This window comes from Danio rerio, chromosome 4 (assembly GCF_049306965.1).
Source record: "Danio rerio strain Tuebingen ecotype United States chromosome 4, GRCz12tu, whole genome shotgun sequence".
NCBI classification, from domain to species: domain Eukaryota; kingdom Metazoa; phylum Chordata; class Actinopteri; order Cypriniformes; family Danionidae; genus Danio; species Danio rerio.
The window spans coordinates 16,848,509-16,867,236 of record NC_133179.1 but is presented as its reverse complement, the minus strand read 5'-3'; the positions used below and the strand labels follow the sequence as shown (position 1 = coordinate 16,867,236).

Here is an 18,728-nt window from a genome sequence, read left to right as displayed (position 1 = left end):
ATCAACTTTGTTTCTTCTTCTTGGAAGATGATGTTTACTTTAATATTCTAGTGTTTTTAGTGTGAAATAGTAATCTAAAGTTTTTTATTTTTTGGTTGTTCTTACAATTATTAATGCTTTTGTAACACTTGGTGACACTTTAGTTTAGATAATTTAGTAGAACTAATTATCTCTAATTTATTAGCATGCATATTACTAGCATATTGGCTGCTTCTTAGTACTTATTATAAATAACATATTATTGCTTTATTGTCATGACCATAGTTAAAATCTCTTATTCTTAACCCGTGGTTACACTACACTTTTCACCCCATAGACTTTCATTCACACGAATTCGGATATGACAGACCGGAAACGCAAGATCGTTCAGCAAGTTTTGAAGTTGGCTGCTTTGCAAGGTTCAAGCTTGGTTAACTCCGAACTGCAAAATCACATCTTGTGATTATGTGAGATTAATAGAAGATTAATAGAAGATCAAGAGATCATCACTCTGTACAGAAATTTTAAATATGGACCAATCCCTCCTTTTTTAATGTCTAATCATCTTGTTTAATCCTTTTCACAGTGTTGTACAACAGAATTTCATAAGCTCGACCTGTGTGACTGCAGCATCACCTAAAAAATGATATGCAAAAGTCATAGTTAAGTACATAATGATTGACTCATGTCCATTGAATTATTAGCAAAATAATGCACACCTAAATTGGAGATCCATTTCACCGAGGTTGTGCATTAATCTCAAATAAATCAATAAACAGGATAAATTATTCTGCTTACAATGGTAACCTTGCCTAAAGATGCTGTTCAGATGTTGTACTTCAAGACATTTGCCTGTTTTTTGTCTTCAAACAGCTCCTGTGTGTAGTACAATATTTTTACACTAAAATTAGCTGTGTGTGTGTTTACCTGGCAATAATCACAGCTTGGAATTTTACAGCCAATTACAATCAGTAATTTCAATAATTTGAATTGGTTCAACAACCAAAGCGTGACTAAAAGATTTAACTCAGAGTTGGTTCATATTTTACCCAAATTTGGGTTAAAACGTCGCTACATGTTAGGAGTGTACGGTATAGTGTTAGACATGCTGGTTCATTTGCGGAGGAGTGTTTACTATACTGCATATAAGATCCTACACAAACATTTACACTCGCAAAGATCAATTGTTTCCTAGTGACACAAAATCAAGTACAAAGTATGACTCATCTTTTCCTTAAAGTCGCTAGTCTACCTTTTGTCCTTTTGAGAGGTGAGTTACATGAGGACACAATGATGAAACTAGGACTTTGTCAGTGTTTTAGCAGCATGTGGAGTTTCATTGGAATGAATGCAACCACCAACAGAAAGATGGCAGCGGTGATGATGCTAATACACTACACTGTAAAACCCAATACGTTAATTTAACTCAAACCATTTAAGGAAACCGATTGCAACAACCATTTAACTTCAAATACTAATCCTGTGAACTTAATCCATTTGACTAAACGAAGCAATTTCAGCACTGTAAAACCCAATAAATGAAGAAAACTCATGAGAACTGTAAAACCCTATAATTTAAGGCAGCTCAAACCATTTGAGTTAAACTAATCTATATGAGTACTGTGAACTTACTCCATTTAAGTTGAAGTAATGAGGTATTTAATGAACTCTTTACCTTCTTTACCTTTTTTATTTTTATTTATATATATATTTTTTACTTTTTTATTTTATTCTTGTTTATGTAAAGCCCTTTGAATTGCAACTGTGTATGAAATGTGCTATATAAATAAACTTGCCTTGCTTTGCCTTGCCTTCAACAGAGTTCAAAACTCTTTTCAAAAGAGTAGAATTAACTTTCAGTCAATTTTGAGTTAACTACACTCATTTCATTTGATGAAGTTGATTGTTGGGTTTTACAGTGCAGTAATAGGTTGCAGCTGGAAGGACATCCACTGCATAAAATGTATGCTGCAATAGTTGGCCGTTAATACCACTGTGGAATCCCATAATAATTAAGGAACTAAGCCAAAAGAAAATGAATGACTGAATAATATGCATAGCTATGTAGGTATTTTGGACAACTTAAATACAGATTTTATCAGCGCCTTCATTTGTCTACCGTCAGATAAATTTTTTGAATTATTATTTTTGTTCTAAATATATTATTTTTAATAATATTGCCAAGTGTTGTTTTATCCTAATGGACCATATATCAAAAGTCAATATTATTAGCCCCATTAAGCTATGTATTTATTCAATAGTCTACAGAACAAACCATTGTTATACAATAACTTGTCTAATTACCCTATCCTGCCTAGTTAACCTAAGTAACCTAGTTAAGCCTTTAAATGTCACTTTAAGCTGTGTCTTGAAGTGTCAGTTATTAGAAAAAAACAGGGGGCTAATAATTAATAATTCAGGGGGGTTAATAATTTTGACTTAAACTGGGAGTAAATATATACAATCACTTAAACTCATCAATACATTTTATTTGATGGGATAAACTGCAATATTAATGATAATAATATTGACAACAACAGCAACTATTATTATTATTATTATTATTATTATTATTATTATTATTATTATTGAGATTAAAAACCATTTTGCTTCTTAATATTTTTATGAAAAAATTATGGTTCTTCTCCACTTCTATGGCATCCTTGGTTTAAAGACTAATTTCATCAAATAAATAAAACCATGCTGAAACTCACATTTGGTTGTGCAACATCCAGATCCATTTTCCTAATCTGTTTCGCATTTTCCTATATCCCGCACACAAGTCACATTATGCCAGTAAAACTGGTATCCCCAACTTTGATAAACTGAATCAATAGACAGCAAAAATTCAAAAGCAGAGCATTGAGTGCATGTGCATACGCGTGTGTTTGAATACGTCCTCCCTAATAACGCGCATTTATATGAAATGATGCTTTGCTTAAATATTGCAATCATTGTGTCTGATGCCTGCGGTGCAGTACTGGCCCAATGCACCTGTGTCTCAGGTGGCGAAATGAAGGACAGACGTCATGTGTCCATTCACACATTAACCAGATCAGAAGTTCATTCAGATGGCCGTTTCCATACTAATAATAAAGCTTAGCAGAGGAGATGAGCTTATAGCAGCACACACTATCAATCAAATGATGACAGGCCAAAGCTGATGGGAGATCACTTACATGGAGATTGCTGCTGGATACAATGGTGGATTGTGTTGCCTTTGTTTTTTTTATACATTGTAAAACCAAAAAAGTTAAGGTAACTCAAACCGTTTAAGGAAAGCGATTGCAACAAACCATTTAAGTAGAAAAAAAAAAAAAACAATCTTAATGATCTTAATGAGTTCTGTGAACTTAATCCATTTGAGTAAATAAAGCAATTTGACAAAAGGGGCTTGGAATGACAACAAAAATAGTTGACATTAAATTACTTTTCTTTTTTTCCTTTTTTTTCTTTTTTTTTTTTAAATTGCACACAAAAATTACTTAACTCTTATCATAACTCTTGGTTTGACCAAAATAATTTGGAAACCTGAAATCCTTGACATAACATTGAAAAAATAATAAATAAATAAATAAATAAATAAATGTATTTTAACTTTATCTATATTCATTTATATATACAAAATAAAATGTGGTCATATTCAGACAAATCATTTGATGGCATTAAAAGACTTAATTCAATAAGATTAAAATACATCAACTATATTATATACAGTTGAAGTCAAAATTATTAAACCCTCTGAATTATTAGCCCTGTATATTTTTCCCCCAATTTCTTTTTAATTTAGAGAATATTTTTTCAACACATTTCTAAACATAATAGATTTAATAACTCATTTCTAGTAACTGATTTATTTGTTCTTTGCCATGATGACAGTAAATAATATTTGACTAGATATTTTTCAAGACACTATACAGCTTAAAGTGACATTTAAAGACTTAACTAGGTTAATCAGGCAGGTTAGTGTAATTAATCTAGTTATTGTATAATGATGGTTTGCTCTGTAAATTAAAAAATCAACACAATCTCACTGAAATTCGTAACTTTTTGATTTAGTGGCTAATTTGTATGAATTTGTACGTTGTAATTCGTACAATTTAGGATAATTTGCTCATCACCCAGTGACAGTTGGTGTTAGGGGTGGGGTTGGATGCCACGCCTCCTTTTTAAAATCATACATTTTCGTACCACTGAACTTGTACGAATTCGTACAAATTAGCCACTAAACTGGAAAAACGTAAAATACTTAGGAGTCCTCGTGAGATCAGGCTGCAAAAAATATATAACTTAAAGGGGCTAATAATTTTGATTTAAAAATGTTTTTTAAAAATTAAAAAATGCTTTTTTTCTAGCCGAAATAAAACAAATAAAACTCTCTCCAAAAGAAAAAATATTATCAGACATACTGTGAAAATTAAACTCTGTTAAACATCATTTGGGAAATATTTAAAGAATATTTTGAATATTTAAAGAAGAAAAAAAATCAATGGAGGGCTGATAATTCTGACTTCAGCTGTATATATATTTAAATAAGAGAACTATTAATCTTTTAATATCATCAGATGACATTAACATATTTTTTGGTATACAATTCACATTTTAGTGAATTTTAATAAAGGTAAAAATACAAAAAAATTCTTAATGAAAAAACTATTTTGAAACAATATTATATTTGGCCCATATATGATAAGTGCCCCTTTAAGATGGCGCCGACGACAATGGCTGCCTCCATGTCATGCTCCCCTCAGGCAATCCATCTCATGAACACTTGATGATAGTAATTGTGAAACAAACCTCACTACTTGTTATACACTTTTTATACACGTATACACTTATTTAACAACATACCTTACATGCCAATTTTCACATAACAACTGCACATATACACTGTTAAACCCAATAAGTTAAAATAACTCAAACCATTTAAAGAAAACCGATTGCAACAAACCATTCAAAAACTAATCATAATAAGTGCTGAACTTAATCCATTTGAGTAAACGAAGCAATTTGAGCACAGTAAAACCCAATAAATGAAGAGAACTCAAACCAACTGAGTACTGTAAAACCCAATCAATTTTACAGTGTAACATTGTATATAGTAATATAGCTGTACACACACACACGTAAATTTGTATATTTAGCATATAACATATATTAACATTTAATATATATTTATTATCTGTTTTTTGTCCTGTTTCTGTCATTCTGTTGCACTGTAGAAGCTCTGTCACGAACACAAAGTAATGTGTGAACCTGGCAATAAAGCTCTTTCTGATTCTGATAATTAACACCTTTATATCTTGTTTTTATTCCTACTATTATACTACTAATTCATCCTAAAATCTTACAATTATTTTGAATAATTGCGGATTTATTATGGTTTTATATAAGTATTCTTTCTGTTATAATTATTGGTACACTTTCGATACTGTATATATTTATTATTAGCATGCATTTTTATATGTTTACTCATGAATGCATGTTTCCTTGAAGTGTCATCATGTTTTGATGATTGATCTACCTGGTCTGGTCTTCATCTGCTGCTCTGTATGTCCTTCAGTTAATGACATCAGATCAGAGCCACTTCCTGTGTCACTTCTGTTCTGTCCAGAGTCACAGCTCTGCTTCTGCCACATTATTAACTCTGAATAACATTGTCTTCAAATCCGCAACTGCCCCGTCGCCGTTTCTCATTTGGAAGTTCAGCTTGTGTCCTCTTGCACCCTAAAGCCATCTGAAAGTGACGTGATTGATGCGTTTCATGTCTGTGGATGTTATTTCAGAAGATGATTTCTTGTGCTGTACGGCACTGAGTTTAAATAGTTTCATCATTTCACATTCCGCTAAACCAACTCTTATAACACCGTTATTACACGCTTAACATGATGCAAATGCCAGGTCGTGTTATATACAGGGCACAGCTTGGTCTGTTTTGTGTATTCAGCTGACTATAGACACATGTACATCCTCAACAATGTCTAGAGTAAATCTATGCCCTCGACGTGCTGATGTAATATTTGAGGCTGTGTACACAGAAGTTGCGATCGATGCAAATTTATAAAACTGTTTTTTGATGTTGCTCAAAACTAAAAAAAATATTTAGCAAAAATATTATTAATTTGTAATTTGTATTCAAATTTTATAATAATTAATATTTTAGGTTACATTTTTAAACCAAAAACACACCTTTTTTTATTTTTTAATCTTAGATTTCATTTGTAATATTTTTTTTCAATTAATTTGTGTTTGTAAATTTCAAATAATACATATATTTAAATCCTGTTTTTTCCATAAATAAATAAATAAACAAATAAATTCCCCATAAAGCAGCACATTAACTACAAACTTAACAATATTTATCTATATTTATATACTCAATCTAAGTTTTATTATTTATTTATTTATTTATTTACTTATTGTTTTTTTACACAATTTTCTGAATGAAATAAAAAAAATATTTTCCCAAAATATTTTTCCCCCTAAAACTGTATGCAAAATTGTATGCAAATGTATGCATATTTAATATAACAATCTATCATTTGGACATTTAAGCAGTATTTAAGATACATTAAATGCCAATTAAGCATTTTTAAAGGACTTTGACAAGGCATTTGTGTCACCACAAAATATATTTGAGTGCAAGTTTTGTTAATACATCACCTATTTTATGCACAGTTGAAGTCAGGATTATTAAACCCCCTGAATTATTAGTCCCCCTGTTTCCCCAACTTCTGTTTTATAGAGAGAATATGTTGTCAACACATTTCTAAACATGATAGTTTTAATTACTCATTTCTATTCACTGATTTATTTTATCTGTTTTAATGACAGCAAATAATATTTGACTAGATATTTTTCAAGACACTTCTATACAGCTCAAAGTGATATTTAAAGGCTTAACTAGGTTAGTTAGGTTAACTAGGCAAGTTAGGGTAATTAGGCAAGTTATTGTATAGCGATGGTTTGTTTTGTAGACTATTGGAAAAAATATAGCTTAAAGGGGCTAATAATATTGACCTTACTTCTTTTTTTTTTTTAACTTAAAAACTGCATTTATTCTAGCCAAAATAAAACAAATAATACTTTTTCCAAAAGAAAAAAAATCAGACTTACTGTGAAAATGTCCTTGCTCTGTTAAACATTATTTGGCAAATATTTAAAAAAGAAAAAAAATTCAAAAGGGGGTAATAATTCTGACGTCAACTGTATATGTAGGACCACGCATTCCTGTTATCTCTGTCTTTGTGAAACATGGATATCCGAGTGATAGCAAAAAGGAGAAGAAAAAAGTTTTCCGTCTGCCAGCCATCATTAGACGCAGCCATTAGAGCACTGGACTGATAACATCAGAACTGCCATGTTGTGCTCAAAACACACATTCATTTAGTCTTCTAGGTGCGTGCGCTACATCAATATAAACTCTGGCAATAATGAGTTCATTCTTCAAAGGACAGTGGATGCACTGTGAAACATTATTTTTTCCTGCACTGTCGATTACTGTAAAACTGAGTTCAGGGGCAGTTTATTACATTAGACTTGTTTAACAGGCGCATTCATTAAAGAGATATTCCCAGTCGAATAAGGAATTGCTCTGATCACTTGTCGTTTTGCGACTAGATACTGTCTTGCAGATAAAAGATTGGCTGTGATAACTATGTATACAGTGTTGATGCAGTTCTTTATGTCGCTATAAGTTGCTCATCAAACCTGATGAAACATTTAGTTCATCTTTGGTATGAGAGTTTAACACAATTTCTTTTAGAAGTCATACCCTTTTGTTTTATTTTGTAATTTTTACATCTTTATGCTTTTAAGTTTTTTGCTTTGCTTTATTTTGTGTTGTTTTGTCTTGTTTATTTCATTTCATTTTTTTGTTTTGTTTTGTTTTTTTTTTATTTAGTTTCAGTTCGTTTTGTTTTTTGTTTTGTTTGTTTTTGTTATTTTGTTTTGTTTCATTTACGTTTGTTTCATTTAGTTTAGTTTCGTTTTGTCTTCGTTTCGTTTTGTTTTGTGAAACTACTAAGTTGAGATCATTTATAAGTTTTCAAATTATTGTTATTATTATTATTATTACTATTAAAACATTCTTTATTGAATGCAAGTATCTTAGAATTTTGTTTTATTATACACAATTCTTTTTAAACGTGCTTTAAGTTTTCATTTGTATCTAAAATAGCTTATTTTTAGTCTTAATATTTCTCTTTTTATTATTATTTTGAGTTAAGTTTTATTGAACAAATATTTAATGCTTAATGTGTTCATCTAAAAGGGTTTAGTTTTACTTTGAATATCAATTTATATTAAAATGAATGCCTGCAAAAGGAATTTGTTGTAGCGCAGAAATATACTTGACTCTTTTTATTTACAATTTGGATTACTCATAATTAAATAACACTAAAAAAATCTTGCTGCCTTAATTTTTTTTTGTTGAAACAGATTAACTTTTCTAGTCACCTCAACTTACATCAGTCAAACAAACTTAAAATATCAAGTTAAACTTTGCATAACTTAAAAAAATGTAGTTGAAACCTGATTAACCAGCCTGATCTCTCGAAGAATTGTAAGTATTTTACTTTTTGTCAGTTTAGTGGCTAATTCGGACGAGTTCAGTCGTACGAAAATGTACGATTTTAAGAAGGAGGTGTGGCACCCAACTCCATCCCTAACCCCAACCGTCATTGGATAATGAGCAAATTGTACTAAATTGTACGAATTAGATCGTACGAATCCATACAAATTAACCACTAAATCAAAAAGTTACGAATTGCCATGAGATTGCGTTGGATTAACATATCAAACAAAGGTAAATTAACAAAACATTTGTCGTCATTCAGGAAGTTTCGTTATATAATTTTATGGTGTATAAAACAGATAAATTTAGCTGTTTTACTAAAATCACTTTCACAAGTCACTAATTATTATTCCTATTATTATTACTATTATTATTATGTAAAAAAATTATTGAATGCGAAATTAGCGAGATTTATTTTATTATAATTGTATTTAAATGGCTTAGTGAGTTTTTATTTGCATATTAAATAGCTTGATTGTAATTTTAGTCTTAATTTATATTTCTATATTTTTTATTATTATTTTAAGTAAAATTTTATTGAACAAATATTCAGGGATTAATGTCTTTTAAAAACTTAATTAATGTTTAAAAGGGATTAGTTTTTGCTTTAAAGGTCTAATTGTATATTGAAAGGAAAGGCTTTAACGACATTTGTTCTACCACTTAAATTTGTTTGACACTTTTATATAAAAATGGGATTAATAATAATGAAATTATACTATCAAATAAATTTCACTCTACGTCACTTAAATATTTCTCCCTTTTTCTTTTGTCTCTCACAAGTCACAAATGGTATGTAGTCTTATTTAAGCATGACTCCTAGTCATCCAGCTTTCTGGGTGGCACACACATTGTGGAATATTCCAACCTCCAAGGAGCACAAAAGCGAAGAGAAGATATTTTCACTCATTGTACATCTATTTTTGCAATCGGGGGTGGGTGAGGGGGATCTCCTTCTGCCCTGTCACTGCCCGGTAGAAACCCCTCGTGCCCCCTTTTCTCCGTGACTCACAGCTAAGTTTGGATGTTGCTAAGTCCCGCTTGGAAACCGAATGCCTGTCTTTGTCCCTGAGCGCAGGACGTCTCACATATGACATTTGGGAGGAGAGGGAAGCGGGCAGAGGGGGCAACTTTCAGTGTAAGGTTACTCCGTCTGCCAGCTGAGAGCCACAGAAATAAGAGAGTCGTGGTGTGAATGTGTGTGTGCACATGTACACCCAATTCGTTCATGAATTATTCAGGGCTGTCAATTTAACACATTCATTTAGTTCAATTGCGCACTCAGTGGTCAATGATATGGAAATAATTTAATTGTAAATTCACTTTGAAGTAGTGTTGTCTGGGTAATGATTTCAGCTGAACGGCCTTTCCATCTCCATTTGGGGGCTTTTATCTAGCGCTTAAACATATGTTACGTGATTAACTACATTTTTTTAGCCGGATAGTGGTGTTTAGTCATTTTAGACATTTGGATGTTCATCTGGTAGGTGTGAAATTTGGCGACCTTTGCAGGGCTTGAAGTGCAAGATGTTAAAATCAGATGATCACCAGATATTTCAAGCATTCCTGTTCATTTGATACGATTTTTACAAATACGATAATGCGTCTAAATACGTCTGAATACTGTATTAAAATTGTGTATTGAAATTGGTTTCTGGAAACATAGCTATTAATATTCAAATTTACAAATTGCTTGAAATTGTATATGGTATCATTAAAATGTACAATGTTTACAAAACAAAACAAAATGAGAACAAAACTTATACTTAATTTAGTGTTAATCGAGTTAATACTAAATAAAAAAATAAAAAAAACTACAACAACAACAACATGAGTTCAGTCTGAAAACGTAGCCCTCTATACATTTCTGGAGAGCGCACATTATGTAGCCATAAGTAGGTATGGCTGCATTTCGTTTTTTAAACGAATGCTACGGGCGGTATAGCACCGTTCCTTTTTGCACTTACCAGCTGACCACTGACCTCCGTATGGACGGCTTTCCCGCTGTTACCAGTTTGTCCAGTTAGCACGCCATGTACATTGGCTTACTTGAGGCACAGAGAGGAGTTGACTAGCGATGTCCAGAAAAGAACGATTCCAGAAAGCAGGTAAAACAAAAACAGGAGAAAAAAAAAACACAGTAAACAATTAAATAACAGGCTGAGAATGTGGTAAAATCTGATACCGTGGTAAAAAACAGGGGGCTTTTCTTTTTCTGGATTGCTTTTGAAGACTGTCGGTTGGGTTTAGGGAAGTGGGTGTGCGGGTCAGTCGATGCTTTTGAAAACACTATTGATTGGGTTTTAGGGAAGGAGGAGGGTGGCTCAGTCAGTCGATTGGTCGGTCGGTCAGTCAGTTAGTCGACAGTGGCCTTTGGTGGATTTGTGTGAGAACAGCAGGCGCAAATGGCACTTGCGAGAGAAATTTGAGATCTGAAATAGCTTACACAGCGGCCTCTAGTAGATTCACCAAAATAAAAGGAGCTCCTGGGACATATTTGTCACTCTCCAGAAATGTATATAATGGTACATTTTCAGAATGAGCCTGGGTTGAAAAAAAACAAAACAAAATTATTGTCATATTGGACTCTATTGATCTGTTGGAGTACAAAAGATTACGAAGTGAATAAAAATGTTATAATAAATCCAACAGAATAGAGAGAAAAAATCTGTAAATTAACAGTAAATTATTATTTTTTTGTATTGTTTGATTAATTGTTTTTTTTTCACTTATTTATACTTTTGATGACTTATCTTTTCTCCAACAACTTTTAACTTTGAAAAGTTTGATTAAATAGTTTTTTATTGACATTTTTAATAGTTTGAAGTAAGATTTTACCTAAGTTTGTAGAGTAATGTTAAAGTTTAAAAACCTGTTAATAAACTGCCAGTACTTTGTCATATTACAGACTTTATTCTATCTATTATTATTTTATACTATATGCAAATATATATGGGTGACGGTTTTTACTTGCATTAGTATATAACAATAGCAAAATTAGACAACAGAAGCCACCATGAAATGAATTTACAACCATACTACTATTTATTTGTTATTTTATGCTTTTGAATTGCATTATGGGACCTTGATCTTTCTTTCGTCAACTTTTAACCTTGAAGAGTTTGAAAAAGTGACTTTTATTACCATTTGTAATAGTTCAAAGTGAAATATTGTCTGGGTTGGTGTTGTATATTATGATACAAAACGTTGTAATAAATTGCTAGTACATTTTCGGTTATTTTGCAGACTTTTTTCTCTATTTCTTATACATATATTATTTCCAAATTTTGAAATTTTGTAAGTTGTTGATTATCAGATTTTCTTTTTCAGTGTACATACTAATACATAATGTACATAATAATAAAGATACAGTTTAATAAGTGTTCTAATTATAAAAGAAGTCCACTCCATTACATTTACAATAATGGTACAGAGAAACAGTTATTGGAATAACTTTTTAGGTCGTTTTTCCACTCTTCTGATGAACTAAAGCATAGAGATCTATTCAGAATTAACTCTGTTTTAGCTAGAGTGAACAGTTAAAACGATTGCTCCCCAAACTAGGGCTCGCTGGCAAAATTTGGCCAATGTTAAATTTTGGTTTGGGCTATCATCCCATTTGAAAAGAGAGGAATGAATGATAGGTAGTTGGTTGGGGCAAATGCCTTTAAGAGAGATCACCATTTCGAATTTTACATAACCTTTTGTTTCTTTGTTTAATTGAGGAGCTACAAACTAAAAATAAATGTTTCATTTAAATGTTAATAAACCAGACTTTTAAAACGTAGGTACTGTCACTTGACATATACTGTAGAAGACAATGCACGAGATTTGCAGAGCAAATTAAGGCAAAGGCAGGAGCAGCTCAACAAGTGTATTCAGCATTAACTCCATTGTGTTATAAATGGGATTGTTTGTTTTTATTATCATAAGTTCATTATAAAAAACTTAAAAAGGATACTGCATCATTAATTAATATGTTTTAAAGCAACATTTTATAGTTATTTTTAAATCTTTGCCAAATAAATTAGCAAATTACCCATAGCAAATTTAATGCAACACAACTAGGTATATTCAATATTCTCTAAAGCCTTCAATTAAGTTTGGGTTTCGGCTCTTTATAAGTAAAAGTTTAGGCACCCCTGGTTAAAACCATAGTCTTTAAAAAGTAAAGCCCTAAAATGAATTGTAGTAGTTTTTAAGGTTCAGTTGTAAGGTGTTGTGTTGAACTCCAGCTTTAGCAACAATGATAATAGTGGCGGAAATATCATCTGGTAGTGGAAAGATGACATAATGCTCATCCAACTATAGAGATGCCTAGATAGCGGCGTACACTGCAAACGTCACTACTGTGCTCAAGCAGAGATATGTATATCCCTCTCGGATGCCTTTCTGAATTTATCTCCAGCTTCCTCCCTTTGCAAATGTGTTGAAAAGTTGTATAGCATTCACCGAGGTACAACCCTGCGCTTAAGGATAAAAGACAGGCATCCACTGGCTTACCATCTATAGAGCCGTTAAGCCTTAATGACTTTACAGTGTATGGTTTATTTAGTTTGAACCAATGCCTCCAAAAGGGTCCGGGTTCAGTTTCAGAAATAAGCCGTACCAGGGAGGAGAACGAGATGTTGTCGGATAAGGGAGAAATAACTGCAGTTTGAGAAGCAAGTTGAGATTGCAAGTTGCATTGCCTTGCGCTCTGATATCATCAGTGCAGACACAGCATTCTGGGAATGAGCGCAATCTAAACACATTTTCGTTAACCACAGAATATCAGGACAATCCATGTAGAATTTTCTAAATCATTTTTAATATATATATCATTATGTTTTAGCTAAAAGTAAAAATGATGCACTTGTGATTTGTGCATGGAAATTAAAACTCATGTCAAACAAACTCTTGAATTGGAGTGATCAGTACTTTATTCAATAATAAATCAGTACAATATTTATATTTACAATATTTATTTATTTGTTTGTTTGTGTTCGTGTAATTATAAACAACATGTATACATGTAACATATATAATTATATAGAACATGAAAAGAAAACAACTGAAGAATATTTTATAGATGGATCAGACATGGGCTGGTTTAAAATTCTGACGGTATGATAACATTGGATAAAAATATCACGGTTTCACAGTATTGTGATTACTGCTCCAAAATATGTTCTTTTTAAATGTCTGGGTAAAAACAACTCCTTTTTCGTCATTGATCACACTATATCTTTAACATTTTAGATATTTTGGAACAGCAAACATGTCAGGCTAAATAATAGAAATAAATCATTGACTTCTGCTATCAAAAACAAGATTTTTTTGTTTAATAACTTAATAGGTTAACTTCTAACCTAATTGTATAGCATAAAAAGGCATTTTTGGATATCTTTCTGTTGTTTGGATATAAAGTAAAGCCTCTGCACTGTTTAGGACTATAGCATGCCTGGATGTTGGTTTATAATCGATCTTTTTTCAAACGTTTCCTGAGTCATGGGCTGACCAGTAGTTTTTGATTTGGAGGGTCCTTTTCAACTGGAAATGCTGTTTCAATAATAAAAAAAACCCACAAAATAAAATAGTTGTAAAATACTGTACCTACATATACTGTACCTTGGGAACGGCATAACAAACATTTTAGCGTTTTTAAAACATTGACTTTTTCAAACCGAAGTAAATTCAATTCAATTCATCTTTATTTCTATAGCGCTTTTACAATGTAGATTGTGTCAAAGCAGATTCACATAGAAGTTCTAGGCCCAGTTTCACAAACAGGGCTTGATTAAGCCAGGACTAGGCCTTAGTTAAATTAGGCTATTTAAGACACATTTATAAAAATGGCCTGAAAAAATATAGCCAGAAAAATATAGCTGGTGTGCATCTGGAGACTAAAAAAAAATGACACTGACATATTTTAAGACATCTCACCGCAAGTTATTTTGAGCTGAGACATGCAATTTATTCTTGACTAGCCTTAAACCTTGTTTGTAAAACCGTGGGCTAATAAATTGAGTTCAGTTTAGTTCAGTTCAGTGTGGTTTAATTTTTACTGCTGAACTGGACACTGCATGTCCCAAACCAAGCAAGCCAGTAGTAACAGTGGCGAGGAACAAAACTTTACCAATTGATGAAAGTGAAGAAAAAAAAAACTTGAGAGAAACCAGGCTCTGTTGAACACGACCATTTCTCCTCTGGCCAAACCTTCAAGTAGACATTGAAAGCAGTCATTTTCCCATGTCTAGATGAAAGTGAATGGAGACTGTGATGGTAAATAAAAAAATAATAATAATTATATATATATATATATATATATATATATATATATATATATATATATATATATATATATATATATATATATATATAAAAATTTTAAACGTTGGTGCTTTTGTAGATCTCAAAGCACTGCTATTTTATTTTCAGTGAAAATGTTTTAATTTTTTATCTGTTCTGAGTAATGATCACATAAGGACATGTACTTTTTAGAAGACTTATATAAAATTGCTCAGAACCCTAATGAACCACTTAAATAAATCTTTGATGGCATTTTTTAATGTTTGAATCTTAACTCCAGTCAAATCCAATTTCATTTCATCAGTTAAATAAGTTTTTTTCTAACTTTTGTGTTTTAAGTAAGAATATAAAGTCAAAGGCATTTAGATCAACACCAGTGCTGTAAAGTAACAAATTACAAATACTGTAACAAACTGTATTACAAACTGTAATTGAGTAGCTTTTCTTATAAATGGTAATTTACTAAGCAGCATTAAAAACGTGTACTTTTACTTTCTTTTGAGTACATTTTGAGTACAAGTGCTGTATCGGTACTTTTACTCCACTACTTTTCTTTAACCTGCAGTCCCTATTTTTTTCTGTCTATGGGGATTAGAAAAATCAGTCCTGTGATTCCTGTCCAATCAAATTGCACATATAAGGTAAATCTCATCATACTGAACTATCCCATGGTTTAAGGGATTTGTAATTGCAGCAAACTATTTGGAAGCATTAAAAGTGTCCAAGAAGATGTCCAAAATCTTCACACGTAATGACCTTGATATTTGCATTTTGTTTGGAGATGAAAATCGGGTTGATGTCAGAACCCAACACCAGGCCTACGTTAATGTCTAACGTCCAACATAAAATCAACCAAATAACGTCTATCAAATGTCGGATTTTGGTTGTCATATCTGACAAATAAATGTCATTATTTGACATCAATATGACGTTGGTTTTAGATGTTGGCTCGACGCTGGATTTTGGTCTCATTGTAACACAATCACTAAGTATCATCGTAATTTGACGTCGTTATTGGCCATAAAAATAAATATTGTCCTTAGACGCTGGCTAGACATTGATTTTGTTCAATTCAAACCTAATATTAACGTCTTATGACATTGTGTGACTGCTGGGCATTAAATAAATGCACTACAGAATGTTACGTTTACACACATCCACAAATTACATGTAAACGCATCCGGTTTTTGAAGCGTAATAATCACGACTATTGAGTACCTTCTATTGAGAAAGCTCTACTTTTTACTCATACTTTGAGTGATATTTACAACTAATACTTTTACTCTAATTGCAGTACATTTTTAGGCACGTAGAGTAACTGGTACTTTTATTTGAGTATGATTTTTCAGTTCTCTTTCCACCACTGATCAACAAAACAGTGAGTAATTGATTCCTTTTTAGCGAATGTGTACTAGTGAATTTTTGTTATTTCCAAGTGGTCCACTCATCATCAGTAAGCAGAACATTAGCACTTTTGATACAGTTGCCTATTTTTTATATTTCTTCGTTTATAAGACATTAGCTTCTCCCACATTTTCCTGATCTCCATCCATCATTTCGACCTTGTTCCTCTCCGTCTCTGTGTCTGTCTTATATAACAGTAGGAGACTGATGAGTCCACCTGGACACCCCGGTGTGTGAGATGTCCCTGTGAGAGCCAAACACACCGTCCACTTCGCTTCGCTAACTGTGTGTTTGGAGTCAGAGGCACAATCCACGCCGCTGAGTCCACAGATGGTCACACTACAGGAACAACACGCGCCTCTGTCTCCAATGGTGAGAAAGAGAAGCGAAAAGGGCCTTTTTTTTTTCTTTCTTTAGAGCGAAACAAGTGCATTGTCTAGCCTAGGATGCAAAGTGTGTGATTAACAAGGCTCAGCGTTAATATCACAAAAGGAAATTGCTGTTATGGAATCTCGAGTTCATACAGGTGTCCTAATAGAATAATTACAAGTGTAGTTTAAAGCACTGACTCGCTGTAAAATAAAAAGAAAATGAAGAAGAAATTAATATCTGTAGTTGCCAGATATTCAATAATAAATGCCATTAGGGTTACACTAACATCAGGAAAAAAAATGTAATAAATAATGACTGGACAATTGTTATAATTTATTGTATTATTTATATGTATAATATATTTGCTCATGGTGGCGCAGTTAGTAGCACAATCGTCTCACATCAAGAAGGCCGCTGGTTCGAGCCTCAGCTGGGTTAGTTTGCATGTTCTCCTCGTGTTCGAGTGGGTTTCCACCGGTTGTTCCGGTTTCCCCAAAAAGTCCAAAAACGTTTCCTATTGGTGAATTGGGTCGGTTAAACTTTCCCTAGTGTTTTTGTGTGAATGAGTGTGTATGGATGTTTCCCAGTGATTGGTTGCAGCTGGAAGGGCATCTGCTGTGTAAAACATATGTTGGATAAGTTGGCGGTTCATTCCTCTTTGGCAACCCTAGATTAATAAAGGGACTAAGACGAAAAGAAACTGATTGAATGAATGTTTTTCATTGCAGTGTATCAATGACATCTACTTGGCAACTTTCATGTTTGCATTTTATCCATTTGTGTACGATGAGCTTATTTATATTTTGTAGCCTTTTTGTGTTTTTGACATTTCTGGAAATATTTATAAAGTTTTATTTATTTATTTATTTACTTATTTATTTTTTTAATTTAATAAAAATAAGAGGCATTTCTTTGGCAGCTAGCTTACAATTTTAGTAAATATTTTTTTACACTGTAAAACCCAAAAGTCAGCTTTATTAAATGAAATGAGTGTGAAATGAGTGAAAATTGACTGAAAGTTCATTCTACTCATTTGAAAAGAGTTTGAAATCAGTGTTGAAGGTAATGAGTTAATTGAATACCACATTACTTCAACTTAAATGGAGTAAGTTCACAGTACTCTTTTTTTTTTAACTCAAATGGTTTGCAGCAATTAGTTTCCTCAAACGGTGTGAGTTGCCTTAACATATTGGGTTTTACAGTACTCAATTGGTTTAAGTTCTCTTCATTTATTGGGTTTTACTGTGCTTAAATTGCTTCATTTACTCAAATGATTAAGTTCACAGCACTCATTAGGATTAGTTTTTGAACTAATGGTTTGTTTCAATCGGTTTCCTCATATGGTTTGAGTTACCTTAACTTGGGTTTTACAGTGTAATAAATGTGTTGACATTTACAAAACAGAAATAATTCAAATGAATACTTACCAAAACTATTTAAAAATAAATCCTTTCATCAGCTTTATTGTATTGCTGCTTAACGAAAAATAAAATACAATAAAAGATATACAAAATACACTGTAAAACCCAATAAATGGAGAATCCGAACTAATAAAGTACTGTAAAACCCAATAAGTTAAGGTAACTCAAACCCTTTGAGGAAACCAATTGCAAAGGGTTTGGTTTTGGTTTTACAGTACTCTGTTGGTTTGAGTTCTCTTTATTTATTGGGTTTTACTGTGCTCAAATTGCTTCGTTTACTCAAATGGATTAAGTTCACAGCACTCATTAGGGTTAGTTTTTGAACTTAAATGGTTTGTTGCAATCGGTTTGCTCACATGGTTTGAGTTACCTTTACCTTTTGGGTTTTAAAGTGATAAGTTATGTCTATGTGTGTTTGCATTTAATTTCATTAAAATAGCTTAACATTTGGTTTTTTTTGTTATGTAATGTATGCCATTCATATTTTTGAAGCATGACTCAAGTCCGTTTTGGGATCACTGTGAGAACTTTTTAGTAAGGTTTTCCTGAAAAGCATCCTGTTTTGTGTCCGTGTTTCCACAAATACACAAATTGTAACAGCATGTGTCCTGGAATGACTTTTGCCGCTTGCCTGAGTGCTTATGTACACACAGCATGAGAATCTCGACTATCTCTTCGAAAACGCC

General features: G+C 32.2%; 1 protein-coding gene across 4 annotated transcripts in view; it reads left to right on the top strand.

The window, feature by feature from the left end:
* The window catches only part of atp2b1a (ATPase plasma membrane Ca2+ transporting 1a), a 239,432-nt gene that overhangs the window by 33,405 nt on the left and 187,299 nt on the right, over positions 1-18,728 (top strand). For 2 of the 4 annotated variants that reach the window (XM_073945708.1, XM_073945711.1), the window contains one exon: positions 16,447-16,621. The exons of the other annotated variants lie outside the window; for them this stretch is intronic. The gene's annotated coding sequence lies outside the window, so the exon portion shown is untranslated. The remainder of the gene's footprint in view (positions 1-16,446; positions 16,622-18,728) is intronic. 4 annotated transcript variants of the gene reach the window in all.